Source organism: Bos indicus, chromosome 15 (assembly GCF_029378745.1).
Source record: "Bos indicus isolate NIAB-ARS_2022 breed Sahiwal x Tharparkar chromosome 15, NIAB-ARS_B.indTharparkar_mat_pri_1.0, whole genome shotgun sequence".
NCBI classification, from domain to species: domain Eukaryota; kingdom Metazoa; phylum Chordata; class Mammalia; order Artiodactyla; family Bovidae; genus Bos; species Bos indicus.
The window spans coordinates 55,498,526-55,521,932 of record NC_091774.1 but is presented as its reverse complement, the minus strand read 5'-3'; the positions used below and the strand labels follow the sequence as shown (position 1 = coordinate 55,521,932).

Genomic DNA, 23,407 nt, shown 5'->3' with positions numbered 1-23,407 from the left:
TTATTTTGTCACCACAGTGAGAAAAGTCAAAGTCACTCAGTCATGTCTGACTCTTTGGGACCCATGTATAGTCCATGGAATTCTCCAGGCCAGAATACTGGAGTGGGTAGCCTTTCCCTTCTCCAGGGAATCTTTCCAACCCAGGGATCAAACCCAGGTCTCCCACATCACAGATAGATTCTTTACCAACTGAGCCACAAGGGAAGCCCAAGATAAAGAGCCTTGTTAGGTCTCTGCCCTTAGGCAAAATCAAGTCTGTGTGGGTCACTCCCACTTTCAGAAAACCAGCTCTAGAGAATAAAACCAAGTTATTAATAATGGGGAAAACTTTCAGTTTTAGGACAAACATTTTGTTTAGATGTATTACAAGAGCATGTGTTAGTTTTTTATTTAGAAAAAAAAAATGTTAGGAAAAACCCACATGCAGGGCATTCCCCCTTGACCAAAAGACCCCCGGTCCCCTGCCCCAACCTTGCCCTCACACTGGGCTCACCCTTTAACTCCTGTCAGCAGGCAAAATCCTAACTTGGGAGTCTTTCAGTCCTGAGGAAGGGAGACCCACTTCTTTTATCTCATAACACCAAAGGGGAAAAATGTAAAACTTTCCCTTACAGAGGCCCAGAGAGGGTATGCAGGTTGGCTAAACTCACACAGCAAGCTAGTAGGATGGAACCTGGCATTCAATTCTACTATTTTGGCTCCATTGTGCAATAAACATTCATTTATTCAATAAACATTTATCAACACCAATCTTCTAGGAGCTGGAGATGCAACTGAGAACAAGACCAACTATTTGAAAGGAGCTTACCTTCCTGTGTGAGTGTGTAAATTATAAAGGAGAGGAAAGGAAACAGTAAACAAAAAATAACCCACTGGAAAGTATTTGTTTCTGGGCCCTGAGTCCTTGGTGACAGTCTTAGTTGACTTTTCCAGCCACTTCTTTTCCTCTCCCCTAAATGCCTGCTCTATGTCCAGTGTGAACCAGCTGTTTAATGTATGTATTCTGTTAGCTTCTGCACTGGAAGCCCTTAGTCTCCTGTAGCCTAAAAGTCCTATCTTGTGGACGCATCTCCTAACTTTCTCAGGAAAGGGGCACCTTCTGTCCAAAGTGCCAGTCTCCCTATTCCAGGGGAAGTAATCTTTTCTTAAAGATCATGCTTAAAGATATTTATACTATGACAATAAAGAGGCAACTTGGAGAATATCACATAAACACATGACCATTTAAAAATGTAAAATGTAAACATGCTCACACCTTTGACCCACCAGGGCCTTGCTGTGTGGGCATCTCAGCCTGTGTCCTCCAGGCAGACAACCTCCTGCAACACCCACAGCACTGGGGTTGCCTAGTTCAATCCCTGAGGGCTCGTGGGCTGTTGCTGTGGTAGTGCCTGCAATACACCCTGAGTTACTTCACTCCAGGTGTCACGCCATCCTATGGAGTGTGAGCTGGACTTAGGGCCTTGCATGGAACTGATAAAGTGAGGTAGAATTCATGGCGAGTGACTCAGAGACTAGGTTGTAGAAGGTATGTGGTTTCTGTGTGTGTGTGTGCGCGCGTGTGTTAGTCTCCTTCTAGTACTCTTGCTCTATCTACTTTGTGACTGGCTTGCTCTGGAGAATCCTGGTGAGTAGCACTGGGCAGTGTGTTGGAGAGGCCCACATGCCGGGCTCTGAAGCCTTCTGCCAGCAACTGCATGGAAGAGCTTGGGAGTGGATCCTCCAGCCCCACTCTAAGCTCTGCAACTGTCCCCTCCTGGAGCAGGTTGACAGCCTCCTCCTGGGTGAACTGAATTGGAACTTTCAGGTGCTTCCAGTTCCCTGGGGACATAGTTGACGACTCACCTACTTATTGTCTTGGCTTCTTCACTCCAAGCTAGCCTACAATATGAGTAACTAACTGGTTGGATGGCATCACAGACTCAATGGACATGAGTTTGAGTAAGCTCTGGGAGTTGATGATGGACAGGGAAGCCTGGTGTGCTGCAGTCCATGGGGTTGCAAAGAGTCAGACACGACTGAGAGACTAAAATGAACTGAAATGTGATATAGGACACTGGGCTGGGAGAGCAGGTTTTCAGGTTAAGGGAAGTGCACTGACATCTGACAAGAAGTGGACTTCAGTTATATATTTTGGCCATGTCATGCAGTATATGGGATCTTATTTCCCTGCATGCACATGTACCAAGTCGCTTCAGTCAACTTTGATTCCTTGTGATGCTGTGGGTTGTAGCCTGCCAGGCTCCTCTGTCCATGGGGTTCTCCAGGATATAAGAATACTGGAGTGGGTTACATGCCCTCAGCCAGGGGATCTTTCTGACCCAGAGATTGAACCCGTCTCTTGCTTCTCCTACATTGGCAGATGGGTTCTCTACCACTAGCACCACCTGGGAAGGCCCTTAGATCCCTGACCAAGGATATAATCCCAGTTCCCTACATCCCTGCATTAGAAACATGAAATCTTAATCACTGGACCTCCAGAAAAGTCCCAGGAGGTGACCTTTGATTGGCCAAATTGAGGAGATAAGGAGTCAAAAGAAAGAGATCAGCAGTTCCCAGGACACTGCAGGTGGGAGAGCAGGAACTCTGAGAATAACTATCCAACCATCCACAGAGATGTGGACATAACAAATCCTTGCCCTCTTTAGCCACTAATGTCTGCACCAGTTCAATACCCAGTACTAGAAAACTGCAGTGGGCAGGTACTTCTCTCTTGGCAAATCTTGCCCATCCTTCATGGTCCTGCCCACTTGCCACTTCCTCCCTCTTCCTTGGTGGAAACCATCACTCCCCCTCTCAACCACACTGCTCTTGATTTCTGCCTCTCTTGAGACCCTATAGCACCCACCTTTTAGGGTCAGAAGATGTCATCATGAGATGTTGGGCACATTTACAACCAGAATCTAATTACATCTACTCCCCATCACTCCTCACAGGCCATAGAATGATCAATGATCTCAAAATATTATTTTTCCCACGCATAAATCCAAGCTATGAATTGTGATGCTTTTTTCTCTGAAAACAAAACTGAGGTTTAAAAAGGATCTGACTTGCAAAGTCACTGAAAAGGGCTGGCCCAGGCTTAGACCCAAATTTACATTCATAAAATAATCCCACCTCCATTTGTACATATTGGCGTGATTAGCTTCTGGAAGGAAAAGAACTTGCTTTCCTACTCTAGACGTGAGAGTTCACAGTACTGGCCCTACCCTACCATCCTGTCCCTCACTCATGATGTGTGTCGCAGACCCAGTGACCCAGAATTCGTCTCATCAGAGGCATGTCACTGTCTGCCCTGCTTGCGGTCGCAGAACACTCATTCCTCATGTTCCTTCTCTGGCTGGTCTGCCCTGTGTCTGCACATAGCCTCCCCCTTGTCTCCCACAGAACAGGGCAGAGGTGGTAAGTTGGAGCTGACTGGTCAGGGAGGAATAGGTAACATGCCACTCTCTGGCCCATCTGAGCCACCATCTGGGAAGGGGACACAGGGCAGCAGGGCTGCAGGGCCAGACTGGGATTAAATGGGAGGCTTTGACCAGTGCTCCCAGTTGGGGATTAGGGTGGAGGAAAAGAAGACTGAATCAATCCTTTCATTGATGAATTGACATTTATGGAGCTCCTTTCTACGTCAAGGTCAAGGCTGAAGTTACAAATGAGGAGTAGTGGCCACATCATGGAGCTCTCAGCCCATGTGACATCACAGTTGAGGTCAGAGGTCATCACAGTCCCTTGGGGAAACTGAGGCTCAGACAGAGGGTGAAGAGGTCTGCCCCTGGTCACTCATCCAGTGACAGAGCTCAAGCCTCTTTCCCTACTTCCTGGCCCTTCTGGCTGGCACTCGGGCTCAGAGGATTCAGAAACTCAAAAGTGCAAGGATAAGTCAGGGGGGTGTGGCCTCACCCTCCTCTTCATCTCAGGGAGGGAGGAGCTGAGACAGGCAGGTTGCAGGATGGAGGCGCTTGTATGAGAAAGAATTGCAGCTGGGGGCTGCTTCTGTGCTGTCACTCAAGGCAGAGGAAAAGAAAACCTGCCAACTGGAGCTGCTCTTGTCCTGCCCATTGAGTGACAGGACCACAGAGGACGGAGAAATAGACATCATTCTCTCCAAGCATCTCTTCCATTTCTCAAGTGGGCAGAACCAAGGAGAGGGCCCACTACAGAGCAGTCAGTGCAGGAGAGCAAATCACTGATGCCAGAGTCTGGTCTCCTTTGCCACAGAACTAGCTGTGACCCAGGGCCTGGCATGGGGTGGAGATGCAAGAATCAGTGAAGGCTCTGGAGATGTGTTCAACAGACACCTCCAGGAAACCTTCTGGGATCACAGCACCTCCCTCCATCCTCCCTAATGCCAGCCCTGCCCTTTGGGGCAGCCCCTCCTCTGGAGAGGTACTCAGCATAACTCCAAATGTTGGTCTTTTGGGACATTGTACTTGAGCTTGTGGGCTTCGAAGAGGTTGCTCAGCTCCTTCATGTAGCGCTGGTGCAGCCTGTCCACCTCCTCCTGGGAGGGATGTGGTGTCTTCTGCACTTCGATGGGCTTCCCCACTGCAAGACACAGAGCTGAGTGGTGGCCCAGAGCAAGGAGAAATGTCTGAATAGCTGAAGAGATCCTGCTAAGTCCATGCACTAAAGCCCATGCCCATTATTTAAAGGAAAATTCCTCAGGCTCTCATTCACAGCCTGCTGATTGCTATTTTATGCACAATACTAACAGACTTGGAATTCCCTTCTCTTGTATTCACCTTCTCTGATTCTCCTTTCAGAATCAAACCCTCCTCTCTGGCATAATAAAAGTCAAGTAGATTCTGATTCAAGTTTCAACATCCTTACTCAAGGGCAGGGTGATCTTTTGGAAGTGATTTACTTTCTCTGAGTCTACATTCACCATCGATGAAATGGGGATGATAGTCCCTGCCTCCAAAGTTGTTGGGAAAACTGAGCAGTTGCTTGTAAGGAGCCAGTGCAGTCCCTGCCACACAGTAGGTGCTCAGAAATCAGCAGTGGAGAATGGTCTGTTTATCTTAGTTAGAGTTCCCTCCCCAGACTGCTTTACATTGACCTGTGTGTCTGTTTCTCAATCTAGAACATGAGTTCCATGAGATCAAGAATATGTCTGGCCTTTGTCCACATCCCTTTGAAGCACAAGCCCAAGCCCCTTGTTGTGCAGCCCTTCCCCTCCCAGCCCAGGTCTAGGCTCACCAACGGTGGTGATGGGCCGGCGGTAGGGCATAAAACCAAAGCTGTACTGGAAGACTCCACGGCCATAGAAGAGCGGGATGGAGAATCTCGTGGTCTTTAGAAGTTGGTCCTGGAACCAGTGCAGCCAGGAGCCAGGAGAGTTCTCAACCTGGTCAAATATGTCATTCTCCCCAAAGGAGAAGATCGGCACCAGAGCTGCCCTAGAGGGAGACAGGAGAGAGGGCGTGTGGAGGGGCAAGAAGGCACAAGCTGGTCACCCAACTTCCCTCAGGGACCTATGAACAGAAACTCAAGCACAGGACAGAGCCCTGGACCAAAAGTAGGAGGCCTCAGGTGTCTCCCAGACCTGCCATGGTTTATGATTTCAGGCAGGTCATGGCTCCTCTCAGGGCCACCAACTGGCAGTGGGATTGTTACCGAGTACAAGCTCTGCTTGCTGAAAGATAGGCCAATGAATCTGAGATGTACTGTTGGGATGAGGAATCGACTTTTTCAGGAGCTGGCTGACTGAGAAGATGGCAGGCTAGCACCTCAAAATAACCATCTTGTCAGGGCCTGGTTGCCAGGTTCTTTTATGGATCAGAGATAGGGAGGAGGTGAGGAAACAAAGTAGAAATACTATTTGATCCTTGCAAACATCCCCTAGAATGGTAAATTTCAGGTGGGGGAATGTGTTAGCTTCACTTGCTTGCAATCCTTCACAGGTGGGTGGCCCAGGTTATCTCCCTTAGGCAGGCCATTATGTGGGCCTACACTAACAAAGTGTAGTTTTCATTCCAATCCCAAAGAAAGGCAATGCCAAGGAATGTTAAAACTACCACACAATTGCACTCATCTCACACACTAGCAAAGTAATGCTAGCTAGAGGATGGATGGCACGCCGACTTGATGGACATGAGTTTGAACAAGCTCTGGGAGTTTGTGATAGACAGGGAAGCCTGGCTTGCTGCAACCCATGGGATCGCAAAGGGTTGAACACAACTGAGTGACTTAACTGAACACCAACAAAAGCTCCAAGATGAGGGTCTAAGGCACAGAAGCAGATCCAGCATAAATTCAAAATTAACCCTTCCCAGTTACATGACAGGGAGACCAGAATACTGCCGAGAAACATCACAGGTATAAAACAACTGCAAAATTTCTGGAAAAATATCTTTGGCTCTGGCTTGTTTCTATTCTTCACAGATGTTTCAAGATGAGAGACAGCTCTAAGCTATGCCCCAAACTCCATTCCCCAAATTCCCTAGGTCTCAAATGTAACACAAGCTTTCAGCAATATAATCCATGAGACTTAATGCTTTAGTCACAAAATCTTTCTTCTAGAATCATCTCTGGGTATTTGAGCATGAAACAGTACATCGGTCACCAAGACAGACTCTTCATTGTCAGTGGATTGAGACTCTCCTTGCCAAAATAGAATCTGCATTTGCCTCGGCAATCTTGCCTCCAAAATACAATCCTTGCCAATCTCCAGCTAAACTCTGAACCCTCTTCCTGATACCCATGTGTCAGGGCGAGCCTGATGAAGCCTTTGCGGTTCCGCAGGACCAGCTTGTAGGCTCCAGGCCTGCCATTCAGTGCTTCCTTGACGCCCCCAACAATGATGAACAGCAGGTTGCCACCTCCTTTCCTGCTCAGAATGTGAGCAGCACTCTCCTTGTCTGCTGAGACCATCCCTGGGGAGAAAGGAAGATAGTCACATACAGTGTAAAGGAGGCAAGGATGGTTCAGGAGTATGTGGCCTGGGTTCTACTCTAGACCTCAGCTGGGAGCTCCCTGATGACAGGCACTGAGTGTTATCCCTTTGCCCAACTCTCTCGCCACGGTCATCACTGAGCACAGAACTGTGGGAAATGCTTCTTTGGGTCTTATCTCCTTGTCTACCACACATTCACTTGGAAGAAGTACAGAACATTTGACCACCCTCCTTAAAATCCCTCCTCATGCCTTCAGCCCTCACAAAATTCCTGGGATACCTGGAGTAGGAGGACCCACCCAATGACATGATGTAATCCCTGAAGAAAGGGAACCAGAACCACATGTTCAGCATCATCAAATGTGAGCAGATGCCTGGGAAAACTGAGAAGCCCATGCCCTCCGTGCACAAGTTGGTAAAAGCTCCAGTCACCCCCATTCCATGAGGGTGGAAGCCAGTGAGGTAGTTCTGGGAGGGGTCCAGCTCAGTGGTCTTGACCAGCTGAAGGAACAGCAATCTGGTGAATCAGAGCTTCATCTTGTGCCCTTGCTGGTCCATCTGCTGACTTTCTGTGCTGACCTCTTTTATGTGCTCCCTGTGCCCAAGTGCTTTCTCACCCCAATGTGAGTGTCCTGAGATTAGGGACAGCCTGTCTGAATATCCTTGTTCCTGTTGCAGGCCTGGAGCAGAGGAGATGCTCTGGGAGAACATGGAATGAAGAGGGAGAGAATGGACCCATGAATGGATGAAGCTGATACAGCCTACAAGGGGAGGAAGAGCCCCTGCACAAGGCAGAGGCAAGACTCCTGGGAGGGTGACGGGGACACAAACCCCTGTGCCACATGAAGGGAGACTTTATCCCAGGCAGAGCCCGCACAGAATGAAGGAACCATCGCAGGAGGGGGTGAGCATCTCTCCAAGAACAGTGGCAGCTGGAGTTCAGTCCTGGGTGGAGGGCTGACACCTGAATCCCTGTGACTCAGTGTAAGAGACCCCAGTGTGCTGTGAAGTGGGGGCAGAGAAGTGGGGCACAAGTCCCTAGTGATGGGAGGGGAGGGCTCAGGGAGGTATCCTGCCAAGTCTGCAGCACTTCCTAACACCTGGTCACAGCCTGCCCGCAGCACTGCATCCCTGCTCAGGCTTTGGTCTGGGTAGATACTGCTGCTCCAGGATATGAAATCTTCCCATAGAAACCCAGCTCCTGGACTGAACTTCAGCATGAGGTGGAGGCAGCTTTTCCTGGGGAAAATATTACCTGATTCTCCACCATTAGCTGCTCAGGAAGCCCATAGGGTGTGTTTAGCAAGCTCCAATGCTCAGACATAGTCTCTTAATTTCACTAGAAACTACCATTAGGTGGCAGCTCTAGAGTAAGAGTCATAGAGTGCAAAGACTTGTGATGTGGAGTAGCTGCAGTAGAGTTGTTAGGACAAGGAATGTCGCTTGCTGCGTTCAAGCCAGCAGCCACTGTAGCTGCCACTGACAATGGGGCTTGAAAGGAATTCAGGATGGAGGAAGATAGGATACTGGTCATAGACAGTGAGGATGCACATCAAAGGAACAATTGCAGTGAGCCCAGATTTTGCATCTCTCCATGTGTAGAAAACCATTAATATCATTACTGAGTTTGCTCTTTGACTGGCATTAATCTTCTGATGATTAACTACATGCTTTTTTTTTTCCTCAGCAAAAACCTGTAAATCCTGACTTCTCCCTTACCTTTTGGAACAGCTCCTCAGAGATTACTGAGAGGCTATCTCCTGACTACTGTCCTTAGTAAGGTCTCAGAACAAAGCCCCTCATAACTTTTAGGTTGTGCATATCTTTTCAGTAGACAGCAGAGACTCCCTGGCCCCCTACCTCCTGCCACCTTAAGATTTCTGCAAGGCCTGTTCTTCAGGTATGTGGATGACTTGGGAGTTCTTTACCAGTCACAGTGCCACCTGCAGACCTCAGTCCAGGACAGAGGCATCAAATTACATGTCATCTCTCCCTCTGTTTTCTCTGCCTTCTGCAGGTGCTGATGCCAAAGGCCTGCACTGGCCAACAATCCCAAACACTGTGCAGGTGGAATTGTTGCAAATCAGGTTCATTCTCCCAAAATTTCAGTAGTGCCCAACTGACAAAACCTCCAGGGGAGATAGATACCTAGCTAGAGGAGGGACAGAAGAGATGTAGATGAGACAGACACAGAGCCATGCCACACAATTTTTCTGCCAGAGATGCAGTTGACAGCAGCTCCAGGTGTGAAATAGAGCCAGAGAGCAGCTCCAAGTGTGAAAAGAGAGCCAGATGCTGTCCTTAGAAGCCCCAGGATCACCTGATGTCTTATGGAATCCACACAACCCAATGATGTATGTGGCAGCATTCCCACTTTACACATGAAGAAATCGAGGCTCAGAGAGCATGTGTAACTGACCTAAAGTCATACAGCTGGCATGTTGCAGACCCTGTATTAGAACCTTTGATGTCCACCTTCAGACATCGAATACGCGTCTTCAGACATCAAATACGCAGAAGACTATACATTCTTCTCTCCTGTGTCCTAAGGAAAGCCACTTGTCCCTGCCTGGCACTTCTCTGTGTCCCAAATGCACTCCCCTTCCTGTCCCCACTGGACAATTAACCATCACAGCTGCTTACATCCAAGGGTTTAGTCTGTCTGAGATTTAGGAAAGGAACCAAAGATCTGTTCACTCAAATTCAGGGCCAGAGTAAGTATCAAAAATCAACATGAGGTACCCAGGAGGAGCTAAGATGGCGGAGGAGTAGGACGGGGAGAACACTTTCTCCCCCACAAATTCATCAGAAGAACATTTAAACGCTGAGTAAATTCCACAAAACAACTTCTGAATGCCGGCAGAGGACATCAGGCACCCAGAAAAGCAACCCAAGACTTCGAAAGGAGGTAGGAAAAAATATAAAAGACAAAAAAAGAGACAAAAGAGGGAGGGACGGAGTTCCATCCCAGGAAGGGAGTCTTAAAAAGAGAGAAGTTTCCAAATACCAGGAAACCTTCTCACTGCCAAATCTGTGCAGAGCCTTGGAAGCACAGAGGGCAACATAACAGGGAGGAAAAATAAATAAACAATTAAAACCCACAGATTGAGAGCCCTACGGTAACTCCCCCAGTGGAGAAGCAGCGCAGACACCTGCATCTGCCATTAGCAAGCGGGGGCTGGGCAGGGAGGCGCAGCGTGGGTTGCATCGCAAGAATCTGGCCTGAATACCCCGAGCGCTATCTGAGCGAAATAGTTTGGGCTAGCAAACCAGACTGTGGGATATCTACCACGCGAAAAGCCAGCCCTAACCTAAGACACCGCCAGGCCCGTGCATGGAACAAAGGACTGAACAGAGATAGCCGGCTGCAGACCATCCCCCTCCGGTGACAGGCAGCCAGAGCCGGAAGGGGGCAATCGCAGCCCCAGAGAGACATTATCTATAAAACTGTAAGCAGGCTCCTTTGTTAACTAAAACTTCTTGGGGGTCTGGATGGTCAACATCTGCCTGAGAAGGTGCGCCGGTTGTACACCTAGATAACTGAGTGGCGGGGAGGCGATAAGTCGCAGCAATCGTGCTCGCCAAACACCTCATCACCTGAGCTGCTCGGACCTGGGAAGGGCACAAAACGCAGGCCCAACCAAGTCTGCACCTCTGAGGACTACCCGAGTGCCAGAACCTGAGCGGCTTGGACCTGGGAGATGCAGGCAGCCCAGGGCCGGCCACAGATGGTTCCCGGTGGAGCAACCTAGAGCCTGAGCAGTGTGGGCAGGGAGGCTACACGCGCAGTGAGCGGGGGCAGACCCAGTGTGGCTGAGGCACTGCGAGCACACGCCAGTGTTATTTGTTTGCAGCATCCCTCCCTCCCTCCCCACAGCGCAACTGAACAAGTGAGCCTAAAAAAAAAAAAAAAAAAAAAGTGTCCTCCAACGTCTCCTTTGTGTCAGGGCGGAAACCAGACACTGAAGAGACCAGCAAACAGAAGAAGCTATAACAGAGGGAACCACCTTGGAAGCTACAGGCAATAGATTAAAACCCTGTGGTTAGTACCAACTACATAGGAAGGGGCCTATAGATCTTGAGAAATATGTCGGACCAAGGAACTAGCCAAAAATGAACTGAACCCACAATACTCACAACAAAACCAGAGAAAGTCCTAGATATATTTTTACTATTTTTACGATCATTCTTTCTTTCTTTCTTTTTTTTTTTAATAAAAAAAATTTTTTTACATCCTCTATTATCCCTTTAATTTTCACTTTTATAACCTATTACTTTGCAAAAAAAGAGAGACCCTATTTTTTTTAAATGCAAACTTCATATATACATTTTTTATAATTTTTTTGACCTTGTTTTTTTTCTTCTTCTTCTTTTCTTTAACATTGTATTTTTGAAATTCCAAACTACTGTATATTTTTAATTTTAGCTTTTTGGTATTTGTTATCAATTTTGTACCTATAGTTTTTTTTAATAAATTCTGTGACTTTTTTCCCCCTCTGTTTCTTTCTCTTCTTCTTTTATATAACATTGTATTTCTGAAATTCCAAACTCTACCCTAGATTTTTAATTTATGCTTTTTGGTATTTGTTATCAATTTTGTACCTGTATTTTCTTTATAATTTTTGCGACTTTGTTTGTTTTTGTTTGTTTGTTTTTCTCTCTTTCTTTTTCTTCTCCTTTTTTTTAACATTGTATTTTTGAAATTCCAAACTCTACTCTAGATTTTTAACTTTTGCTTTTTGGTATTAGGTATCAATTTTGTACCTATATTTTCTTTATAATTTTCGTGACCTTGTTTGTTTTTGTCTGTTCATTTTTTCTCTCTTTCTTTTCCTTCTTCTTATTTTTTTTTTTTTTTTTTAGGGCAATATAAATACATTTATTTATTTCTTGAAAGTGAAGTTGCTCAGTCGTGTCTGACTCTTTGCAACCCCATGGACTGTAGCCCACCAGGTTCCTCTGTCCATGGGATTTCCCAGGCAAGAATACTGGAGTGGGTTGCCATTTCCTTCTCCATCTTCTTATCTTTAACATCGTATTTTTGAAATTCCAAACTCTACTCTAGATTTTTAATTTTTGCTTGTATGTATCTGTTACCAATTTTGTACCTTTAAGAACCCAATCTTCAGTACCCATTTTTCACTAGGGAGCAAGATTACTGGCTTGACTGCTCTCTCTCCCTTTGGACTCTCCTAAGACACCAGGTCACCTGTGTCTCCTCCCTAACCCCTCTGTACTCTACCCAACTCTGAATTTCTGTGTGTTCCAGATGGTGGAGAACACTTAGGGAACTGATTACTGGCTGGATCTGTCTCCCTCCTTTTCATTCCCCCCTTTTATCCTCCTGGCCACCTCTGTCTCCTTCCTCCTTCTTCTCTTCTCTGTATAACTCTGTGAACATCTCTGAGCGGTCCATTTGTGGAGTGCACATAAGGAAGTGATTACTGGCTAGCCCACTCTCTCCTCTATTGATTCCACCTTATCTCATTCGGGTCACCTCTAACTCCCTCCTCCCTCTTCTCTTCTCCATGTAATACTGTGAACCTCTCTGGGTGACCGTCACGGTAGAGAAACTTTTCATCTTTAACGTAGATGTTTTATCAATGGTGCTGTATAGAAGGAGAAGTTTTGAAACTACTGTAAAAATAAGACCGATAACTGGAAGCAGGAGGCTTAAGTCCAAACCCTAACTCCAGGAAACTCCTGACTCCAAGGAACATTAATTGACCCATCAAACGCCTCCATACCTACACTGAAACCAAGTACCACACAAGGGCCAACAAGTTCCAGGGCAAGACATACCAAGCAAATTCTCCAGCAACAAAGGAACACAGCCCTGAGCTTCAAGACACAGGCTGCCCAAAGTCACCCCAAAACCATAGACATCTCATAACTCATTACTGGACACTTCATTGCACTCCAGAGAGAAGAAATACAGCTCCACCCACCAGAACACCGACACAAGCTTCCCTAACCAGGAAACCTTGACAAGCCACCTGTACAAATCCACACACAGCAAGGAAACGCCACAATAAAGAGAACTCCACAAACTGCCAGAATACAGAAAGGACACTTCAAACTCAGCAATTTAAACAAGATAAAGAGACAGAGGAATACCCAGCAGATAAAGGAACAGGATAAATGCCCACCAAACCAAAGAGGAAGAGATAGGGAATCTACCTGATAAAGAATTCTGAATAATGATAGTGACATTGATCCAAAATCTTGAAATCAAAATGGAATCACAGATAAATAGCCTGGAGACAAGGATTGAGAAGATGCAAGAAAGGTTTAACAAGGACCTAGAAGAAATAAAAGAGAGTCAATATATAATGAATAATGCAATAAATGAAATTAAAAACACTCTGGAGGCAACAAATAGTAGAATAACAGAGGCAGAAGATAGGATTAGTGGATTAGAAGATAGAATGGTAGAAATAAATGAATCAGAGAGGATAAAAGAAAAACGAATTAAAAGAAATGAGGACAATCTCAGAGACCTCCAGGACAATATTAAACGCTACAACATTCGAATCATAGGGGTCCCAGAAGAAGAAGACAAAAAGAAAGATCATGAGAAAATACTTAAGGAGATAATAGTTGAAAACTTCCCTAAAATGGGGAAGGAAATAATCACCCAAGTCCAAGAAACCCAGAGAGTCCCAAACAGGATAAACCCAAGGCAAAACACCCCAAGACACATATTAATCAAATTAACAAAGATCAAACACAAAGAACAAATATTAAAAGCAGCAAGGGAAAAACAACAAATAACACACAAGGGAATTCCCATAAGGATAACAGCTGATCTTTCAATAGAAACTCTTCAAGCCAGGAGGGAATGGCAAGACATACTTAAAATGATGAAAGAAAATAACCTACAGCCCAGATTATTGTACCCAGCAAGGATCTCATTCAAATAAGGAGAAATCAAAAGCTTTTCAGACAAGCAAAAGCTGAGAGAATTCTGCACCACCAAACCAGCTCTCCAACAAATACTAAAGGATATTCTCTAGACAGGAAACACAAAAATGGTGTATAAATTCGAACCCCAAACCATAAAGTAAATGGCAACGGGATCATACTTATCAGTAATTACCTTAAACGTAAATGGGTTGAATGCCCCAACCAAAAGACAAAGACTGGCTGAATGGATACAAAAACAAGACCCCTACATATGTTGTCTACAAGAGACCCACCTCAAAACAGGGGACACATACAGACTGAAAGTGAAGGGCTGGAAAAAGATTTTCCATGCAAATAGGGACCAAAAGAAAGCAGGAGTAGCAATACTCATATCAGATAAAATAGACTTTAAAAACAAAGGCTGTGAAAAGAGACAAAGATGGTCACTACATAATGATCAAAGGATCAATCCAAGAAGATATAACAATTATAAATATATATGCACCCAACACGGGAGCACCGCAATATGTAAGACAAATGCTAACAAGTATGAAAAGAGAAATTAACAATAACACAATAATAGTAGGAGACTTTAATACCCCACTCACACCTATGGATAGATCAACTAAACAGAAAATTAACAAGGAAACACAAACTTTAAACGATACAATAGACCAGTTAGATCTAATTGATATCTATAGGACATTTCATTCCAAAACAATGAATTTCACCTTTTTCTCAAGCGCACATGGAACCTTCTCCAGGATAGGTCACATCCTGGGCCATAAATCTAGCCTTGGTAAATTCAAAAAAATAGAAATCATTCCAAGCATCTTTTCTGACCACAATGCAGTAAGATTTGATCTCAATTACAGGAGAAAAACTATTAAAAATTCCAACATATGGAGGCTGAACAACACGCTGCTGAATAACCAACAAATCACAGAAGAAATCAAAATTTGCATAGAAACGAATGAAAATGAAAACACAACACCCCAAAACCTGTGGGACACTGTAAAAGCAGTCCTAAGGGGAAAGTTCATAGCAATACAGGCATACCTCAAGAAACAAGAAAAAAGTCAAATAAATAACCTAACTCTACACCTAAAGCAACTAGAAAAGGAAGAAATGAAGAACCCCAGGGTTAGTAGAAGGAAAGAAATCATAAAAATTAGGGCAGAAATAAATGCAAAAGAAACAAAAAAGACCATAGCAAAAATCAACAAAGCCAAAAGCTGGTTCTTTGAAAGGATAAATAAAATTGACAAACCATTAGCCAGACTCATCAAGAAACAAAAGGGAGAAAAATCAAATCAAAAAATTAGAAATGAAAATGGAGAGATCACAACAGACAACACAGAAATACAAAGGATCATAAGAGACTACTATCAACAATTATATGCCAATAAAATGGACAACGTGGAAGAAATGGACAAATTCTTAGAAAAGTACAACTTTACAAAACTGGACCAGGAAGAAATAGAAACTCTTAACAGACCCATCACAAGCACGGAAATTGAAACTCTAATCAAAAATCTTCCAGCAAACAAAAGCCCAGGTCCAGACGGCTTCACAGCTGAATTCTACCAAAAATTTAGAGAAGAGCTAACACCTATCCTGCTCAAACTCTTCCAGAAAATTGCAGAGGAGGGTAAACTTCCAAACTCATTCTATGAGGCCACCATTACCCTAATACCAAAACCTGATCCCACAAAAAAAGAAAACTACAGGCCAATATCACTGATGAACATAGATGCAAAAATCCTTAACAAAATTCTAGCAATCAGAATCCAACAACACATTAAAAAGATCATACACCATGACCAAGTGGGCTTTATCCCAGGGATGTAAGGATTCTTCAATATCCACAAATCAATCAAATGTAATACACCACATTAACAAATTGAAAAATAAAAACCATATGGTTATCTCAATAGATGCAGAGAAAGCCTTTGACAAAATTCAACATCCATTTATGATAAAAAAAAAAAAAAAACCCTCCAGAAAGCAGGAATAGAAGGGACGTACCTCAACATAATAAAAGCTATATATGACAAACCCACAGCAAACATTCTCAATGGTGAAAAATTGAAAGCATTTCCTCTAAAGTCAGGAACAAGACAAGGGTGCCCACTCTCACCACTACTATTCAACATAGTTTTGGAAGTTTTGGCCACAGCAATCAGAGCAGAAAAAGAAATAAAAGGAATCCAAATTGGAAAAGAAGAAGTAAAACTCTCACTATTTGCAGATGATATGATCCTCTACATAGAAAACCCTAAAGACTCCACCAGAAAATTACTAGAAATAATCAATGATTATAGTAAAGTTGCAGGATATAAAATCAACACACAGAAATCCCTTGCATTCTTATACACTAATAATGAGAAAACAGAAAGAGAAATTAAGGAAACAATTCCATTCACCATTGCAACAGAAAGAATAAAATACTTAGGAATATATCGACCTAAAGAAACTAAAGACCTATATGTAGAAAACTATAAAACACTGGTGAAAGAAATCAAAGAGGACACTAATAGATGGAGAAATATACCATGTTCATGGATTGGAAGAATCAATATAGTGAAAATGAGTATACTACCCAAAGCAATTTATAGATTCAATGCAATCCCTATCAAGCCACCAACAGTATTCTTCACAGAGCTAGAACAAATAATTTCACAATTTGTATGGAAATGCAAAAAACCTCGAATAGCCAAAGCTATCTTGAGAAAGAAGAATGGAACTGGAGGAATCAACCTACCTGACTTCAGGCTCTACTACAAAGCCACAGTACCATACAAAGACAGTATGGTACTGGCACAAAGACAGAAATATAGATCAATGGAACAAAATAGAAAGCCCAGAGATAAACCCATGCACATATGGACACCTTATCTTTGACAAAGGAGGCAAGAATATACAATGGATTAAAGACAATCTCTTTAACAAGTGGTGCTGGGAAAACTGGTCAACCACTTGTAAAAGAATGAAACTAGAACACTTTCTAACATCATACACAAAAATAAACTCAAAATGGATTAAAGATCTAAACGTAAGACCAGAAACTATAAAACTCCTAGAGGAGAACATAGGCAAAACACTCTCTGACATACCTCACAGCAGGATCCTCTATGACCCACCTCCCAGAATATTGGAAATAAAAACATGAGGTACCCAGAGTCAGAGATCAGAGATTAAGAGATAGGCAGAAGAGGAGTAATCAGACTGTTTTGTGGATCCATGGGAAAACTGAGATTCAGATTGGGCAAAGCTCTGTCCAAAGAAACACAGCATATCAGAGTTGGGGCAGGATATATCCTGAGGGCTGTCTGTTCTGCTTCTATCCTCAAAGCTAATACACAAACGTTAAAAGCAGTAAAAGAACCTGCTCTATATCCTTGCTCACATCTTCCTCCATCTCTGGATGTCAGACTCATCATCTGATAAAGTGTGGTCTAGATGCTGTCTTAAAATGTATGTTTATTACAGATTCCTTCACTCCAAACTTGGACTACTGAAGGTTTTACACCTGTAAGATACTTAAGTGTGCCGCACTACATGGCCTACAAGGTTCCTCAAATCCTGTTCATTCATCAGTCCTCATAGTGGCCTCACCTCACTGAAGTCGGACAACTATAATCAGACAGAAACTGACTCTTCCTCTAGCCACATAGTGGTGACAGCCCATCACCTGTCTCCCAGCCCAGTATTCTGCTCACTGCACACAGGGTCACACTTCCACATGGACACGTGGGGACTATGGTCCTGACCACTCCCTAGTCAGCCCCTTACTCACCGAGATGGGGAAACCGTCCTTCATGTACTTCCATAAGGTCCAGTGCTTTATGAAAGCACTCTGCCTGTCCCCCTGCTGTGGCATGTCTTAATCCAGGTACCACCAGATCGCATACAGAATACTGATCATCCAGAATCTTGTGAAAGGAGGCCATTGAAGACCACGCAGCAGACCAAGTCTGGGAAGGGAAGCAGGAACCATTAGTGGTCAGTGGTGTGAAGGAACGAGCTCTCTTTTATGCCCAGCCTGCACTGTCCTGTCCAGTCCTCACCCTAGGAGGAAGAGATCAGCTTCCCAAGGCTTCAAGAAGGAGAGAATGCAGTCAACAACACCAGTGTCACATTGAGAGCCTGTAGTTGGCCCAAATTCAAACTCACATTTTCCCACTGCAGCAGACTGCTTTCTCACTTGGTCTTGCCTCTCCACCTCGCTCTCGTATTCACCAGGTGCTCAATAAGTGCCTGCTGGAAATGTAACAGGATGAACTCTTTCTGGTATCCATTCTTTCTAGCCAGTATACTTCCTGGCTAACCCCAGCCCATCTTTCCACAGATAATTCCACCATGAAAGTGAAAGTGAAGTCACATCCAACTCTTTGTGACCCCATGGACTGTAACCTACCAGGCTCCTCTGTCCATGGGATTGTCCAGGCAAGAATACTGGAGTGGATTGCCATTTTCTCTCCAGGAGATCTTCCTGACGCAGGGATTGAACCTGAGTCTCCCACATTGTAGGCAGACCCTTTACTATCTGAGCCACAGGGAAATGTATATCCCTCCTTTAGTTAAAGTCCACTCATGACTTCTCATAACTTTGAGGCTCAGCTCAAGCAGCTCAGCCTGGCCTCAAGCTCCCTACTGCTGGTCAGACTCCTCTTACTCCAGCCTCACTCACCCACCTTCAGCCCATATTCTGGCCACACTAATCTGCTCCGTGTGGATACAACTCCCTGAGCTCTTTAACTTTTGCTGAACTATTTCCTCTGTTGTCAGGCCCTGTCCTGGTGAAGGAGGGAGGGAGGAAGAGGGCTGCTTATGCCTGGCCTGATCATCAGGAGTGCAGCAGTTCTAGGAGCAGTTGCAGTGAGGAATTCCTCTCAGACTTAAGATTCTGAGTCCTTTTCACAGGCTAATCTCAGCTTTGACTCAGGGTGAGGTGGTCTGTGGGGCTGTCTTTAATTTGATGCCAATGGAGCCTCACTGTTAGAGAATACTGAATTTTTCCATTCCATTCCCTACACTAAACACCATGTGCTCATACTCTTAAAGAAGGTCACCCTCCACTTGTAGTCTATTTGAAAGTAGGGTAAACTGGGCCTATCATTCATGGCCAAGTTCCCAGAGGAGACTTTTGACCCAGTCTGTATAGTACTTGAAGGTGCACTAAGTTGCTTCAGTTGTGTCTGACTCTTTGCAACCCTATGGGCTGTAGCCCACCAGGCTCTTCTGTCCAGAGGATTCTCCAGGCAAGACTAGAGTGAGTTGTCATGCCCTCCTCTAGGAGATCTTTGAGACCCAGGGATTGAACTCACATTTCCTGTAGCTACTGCACTGCAGGAAGATTCTTTACTGCTGAGCCACCAGGGAAGCCCAATCTGAGCAGTAGGAAAATGCTTAAATCAAAGTAGTTTGGGGCTCACAGAGGCTCGCTTTCTACAGAGTACCTACAATGTGCCAAGTGGTGGTGGTATAGCTGTGAACAATGGACAGGAATTCCTGCCCTCATGGTGCTGACTTCAGTGTTGTGTTTGGGGTACTTTGTTTGGCTATTTAATTTTTATGGTGGTAAAATATATTTAACACAATGCTGCTGCTAAGTTGCTTCAGTCGTGTCTGATTCTGTGCGACCCCATAGATGGCAGCCCGCCAGGCTCCCCCGTCCCTGGGATTCTCCAGGCAAGAACACTGGAGTGGGTTGCCATTTCCTTCTCCAATGCATGAAAGTGAAAAGTGAAAGTGAAGTCGCTCAGTGGTGTCCAGCCCTCAGCGACCCCATGGACTGCAGCCTACCAGGCCCCTCCATCCATGGGATTTTCCAGGCAGGAGTACTGGAGTGGAGTGCCATTGCCTTCTCCGATTTAACACAATACTTATCATCAAAATGACTCTTCAGTACTTTCTTTTTAAGTTTTCATTAAAATATAGTTCATTTATAATGTTGTATTAGTTTCAGGTGTATAGGGAAAAAATCTGTTATACGCATAAATATATCCACTCTGATTTTTTGTTTTATTCTTTCCCCATATAGATAATTACAGAGCACTGAGTAGAGATCCCTGTGATATACAGCAGGTTTTTCTGTTATCTATTGTACATACAGTAGTGTTATTTGTCAATCCAAATCTCCCAATTCATCCTTCCCCCTTATCCCCTGGTAACCATAAGTTTTTTTTTCTTCTTCTGTTTTGTAAATATGTACATTTGTACCTCTTTTTTGATTCTGTATGTAAGAGATATTTGTCTTTCTTTGGCTATCTTCACTCAGTTTTGCAAACTCTATGTCTCTACATGTTACTGAAAATGCCTTAATTTGTCCCTTTTTATGACTGAGCAATATTCCATTACCTATATTACCACATATTCTTTATCCATTATTCTAATAGATATTTAGGTGGCTTCCATGTCCTAGCTATTGTAAATGTGAAGTTATAAACATTGGGGTGCTTGTATCTTTTCAAATTATGGGCTCATGAGAGAGGTCTTACGGAGAAAAGTACAGAGATTTCTTATAAAACTAAGATAGAACAACCATGGTATCCACCATTCCCACTCCTGGGCATACACTTGGAATGGTTTTTGAGAGTCAATCTGGAGGCATTAGATTAATTCACACTGTCATGTAACAATACCAGCCTTTATCTCAGAACTCTTGTCATCTTCCTAAACTGAACCTCTGTACCCATGAAACAAGAACTATCCAGGTTGAGAGAATAGAACCAAGTTGTTAATAGCAGGTCCTTATAGGGTAGGATTTGGGAGAAGTCTTTGACTTTTAGAACACACATTGTGTTTCAATGTGTTAAAATAGCATGTATTTGTTTTTCAGTTGGAAAAAGAGAATTTAAAAATGGAGGCATTTCTACTTGATCAGAAACAACACCCCCATCTAAACTCTCTCTCACTCTGGGTCACCCTTTAATTCCTGTCAGTGGGCAAAATCCTAACTTGGGTGTATTTTCAGTCCCTGAAGAAAGGAAACACCTTCTTTCCCCTCACAACACCAAGAAGAAAAGATGCAAAACACCACTTTACTGAGACCCAGAGAGGGTGTTCAGGTTGGCTAACCTCACACAGAAAGCTAGTGGGATGAGTGGTGGTTTCAATTCTACTATCATGTCCGTATCATGATCCCAACATTCATTCATTCAACAGACATTTAGCAACATCAACTCTTCTAGGAGATGGAGATGCAGATGAAAACAAGACCAACAATTTGAAAGGAGCTTACCTTCCTGTGTGAGTATGTGAATTACAGAGCAGAGGAAATAGATTAAACAAGTAACCCACTGGAAAGTATTTTTTTCTGAGGTCTGAGTCTTCAGTGACGGGTCCTTGTTGACCTTTCTGGCCACTTCTTTGCCCCTCCCCAAACACCTGCTCTATGCCCAGCATGAACCATCTGTTTACTATATGTGCAGCATTTACTGGCTCCCTGGAAACCCCTACTTTTGTGCCATTTTGTACATTCTGCCCTGTAGACTCACCTCCTAATATCAGTGAAAAAGAGCTCCTTCTCTCCACCCACTCCCAGTCTCCCTAGGCAGAAATAAGTAATCCTTTCCGAAAGGGCTGAATTGCAAATATTTCAGATATTGGGGCTCAAGAGGCAACTTGGAGGATATTACATAGACACAAAATCATTTAAAATGCAAGCATTTAAAATGTAAAAGCCATTCTTTGCTCATGGGCTGTACAAATACAAAAAAAATCAGGGGGCTGGTTTTCACCCATGAGTCTACGTAGTGATCACTATTATAGACTGTAACCTTGTAATCAAGCAGGACCTATGCAGTCTTCCTGGAAAATATCCCTCATGTCCTCTGCCTACCTCTTATTTGTAGAAAATCTTCAGCTTCCTAAACCTTCACCAAATTTCATAAATAAAGACAAAAAGAAAATAAAACAGTCAAGCAAGAAAATAAACAACAGTTTAACCACTCCACAAATTTCAGACTGTTAGCTTGTTCCCAGGAGCCATAGATAATATTGAGACTCATATTTGAATGGTTTTGCAGATACTGAACCCCCAGCATGTGGAGGAAGTTGCTCACCAGCCCATAGACCTCAGACCAGGGGAAACCAGAAAGTTGATGATGGTGACACCCAGTTACCTCACCACCAAGCAATAAGACGATTCTCTAGGAGCTGATCATGCACCCAGCATCTCTACCTCACCCAGTCTCTAGACACCATTCCCTGGTAATGAGAGGGGTTTCAGGCATTTTGAGCCTTAACTCTCTGGACTCCTTGCTTGGATCCTGTATTAAAACCTGCAGTTTGTTTCACCACAACCCAGAGTCAGTAGAGGTACTGTGTTCCCACAGCAGGTGCAAATTTGATTTGGTAACAACTGCTCCCTGTCATCCCTCTCCCCCAGCACCCCAACACAGAAGATCCCTAAATTACAGCTTGTCTCCCACAGACTTGACCTCCTGTTCCTAAAGCCGTCTTGGGGATCCCCTTTGCCTTGGGATAAAGGACAAGCATCTGTTCCTAGCATCAAAGGTTCCAGATGCCTTTTTTCAGCTTCCCTCTTTCTAGCACCAGGCCCAGGGTTCCCTCTTCCCACTTTCAGCACCAGGCCCAGGGTTAGTTGACTCTCTGTCCTCCTCCAGACACTCCCAGGTCCCAGGCTGGGCTGACATGGGCATGGACAGTCAGAGACACTCCTGTTGGCAAAAATTCCCCAAGGCCATGAGAGCACAATGTCCCTCATTCCAGGTGACCCCCAGGCACTAGGTTCAGCACCCACCTTGGGACCTGTATCTTTCCCCCATCAGTGTACCAAGAGCACCTGAAGTGGCAGGTGCACATGGCCCCCCAGTCCCGTCTCAGCTTTCCTTACGCAAGACCAAGCAGACCGCTAAGGTCTGCAACCTGTGTTCCAGGGGCACAAACAAAAGTGCAAACTCCACCATGTTGATTCCTCTGCTTGCTCGGGAGGCTTCTCTGAGCTCGGCTGTGGTCTGAGATACCTGCCGGTTTTTGTTCCTGACAGAGGTTGCTAAACATTTGTGAGGGCTGGGGGTGGGTGTCCATCCAGCCCTAGGGTCTCATTGCAACAACCTGGCCATGAACAGTATCTTAGATAAAATCTTTAAAGTTACCTGGCCTGGAGTAAACTTGTTACAGAGCAAGAGAAGTACCGTGGACTCCTCAGGCAATACCAGGTTACCTTTGCTCAAATCTTGCCCATTACTTGGCAAGGGAAGCAGCAAGTAAAGAGCAATCCTGCCCTCTTTTCACCTACCGTATTACTTTGCTGCAGTAATTGTCTTCTTTCACCTGCCAAATCCATGGTTCTCATTTATAAATACACAGTTCAGTTCAGTTCAGATGCTCAGTCGTGTCCAACTCTTCACGACCCCATGGACTGTAGGATGCCACGCTTCCCTGTCCAACACCAACTCCCAAAGCCTACACAAACTCATGTCCATTGAGTCGATGATGCCATCCAAACATCTCATCCTCTGTTGTCTTCTTCTCCTCCTGCCTTCAATCTTTCCAGTATCAGGGTCTTCTCAAATGAGTCAGCTCTTCACATCAGGTGGCCAAAGTATTGGAATTTCAGCTTCAGCATCAGTCCTT

General features: G+C 44.5%; 1 pseudogene; it reads right to left on the bottom strand.

Moving 5' to 3' along the window:
* Positions 1–4,390: 4,390 nt before the first annotated feature.
* On the bottom strand, positions 4,391–22,737 carry LOC109569032 (2-acylglycerol O-acyltransferase 2-like; annotated as a pseudogene).
* Between the last annotated feature and the right edge of the window lie 670 nt (positions 22,738–23,407).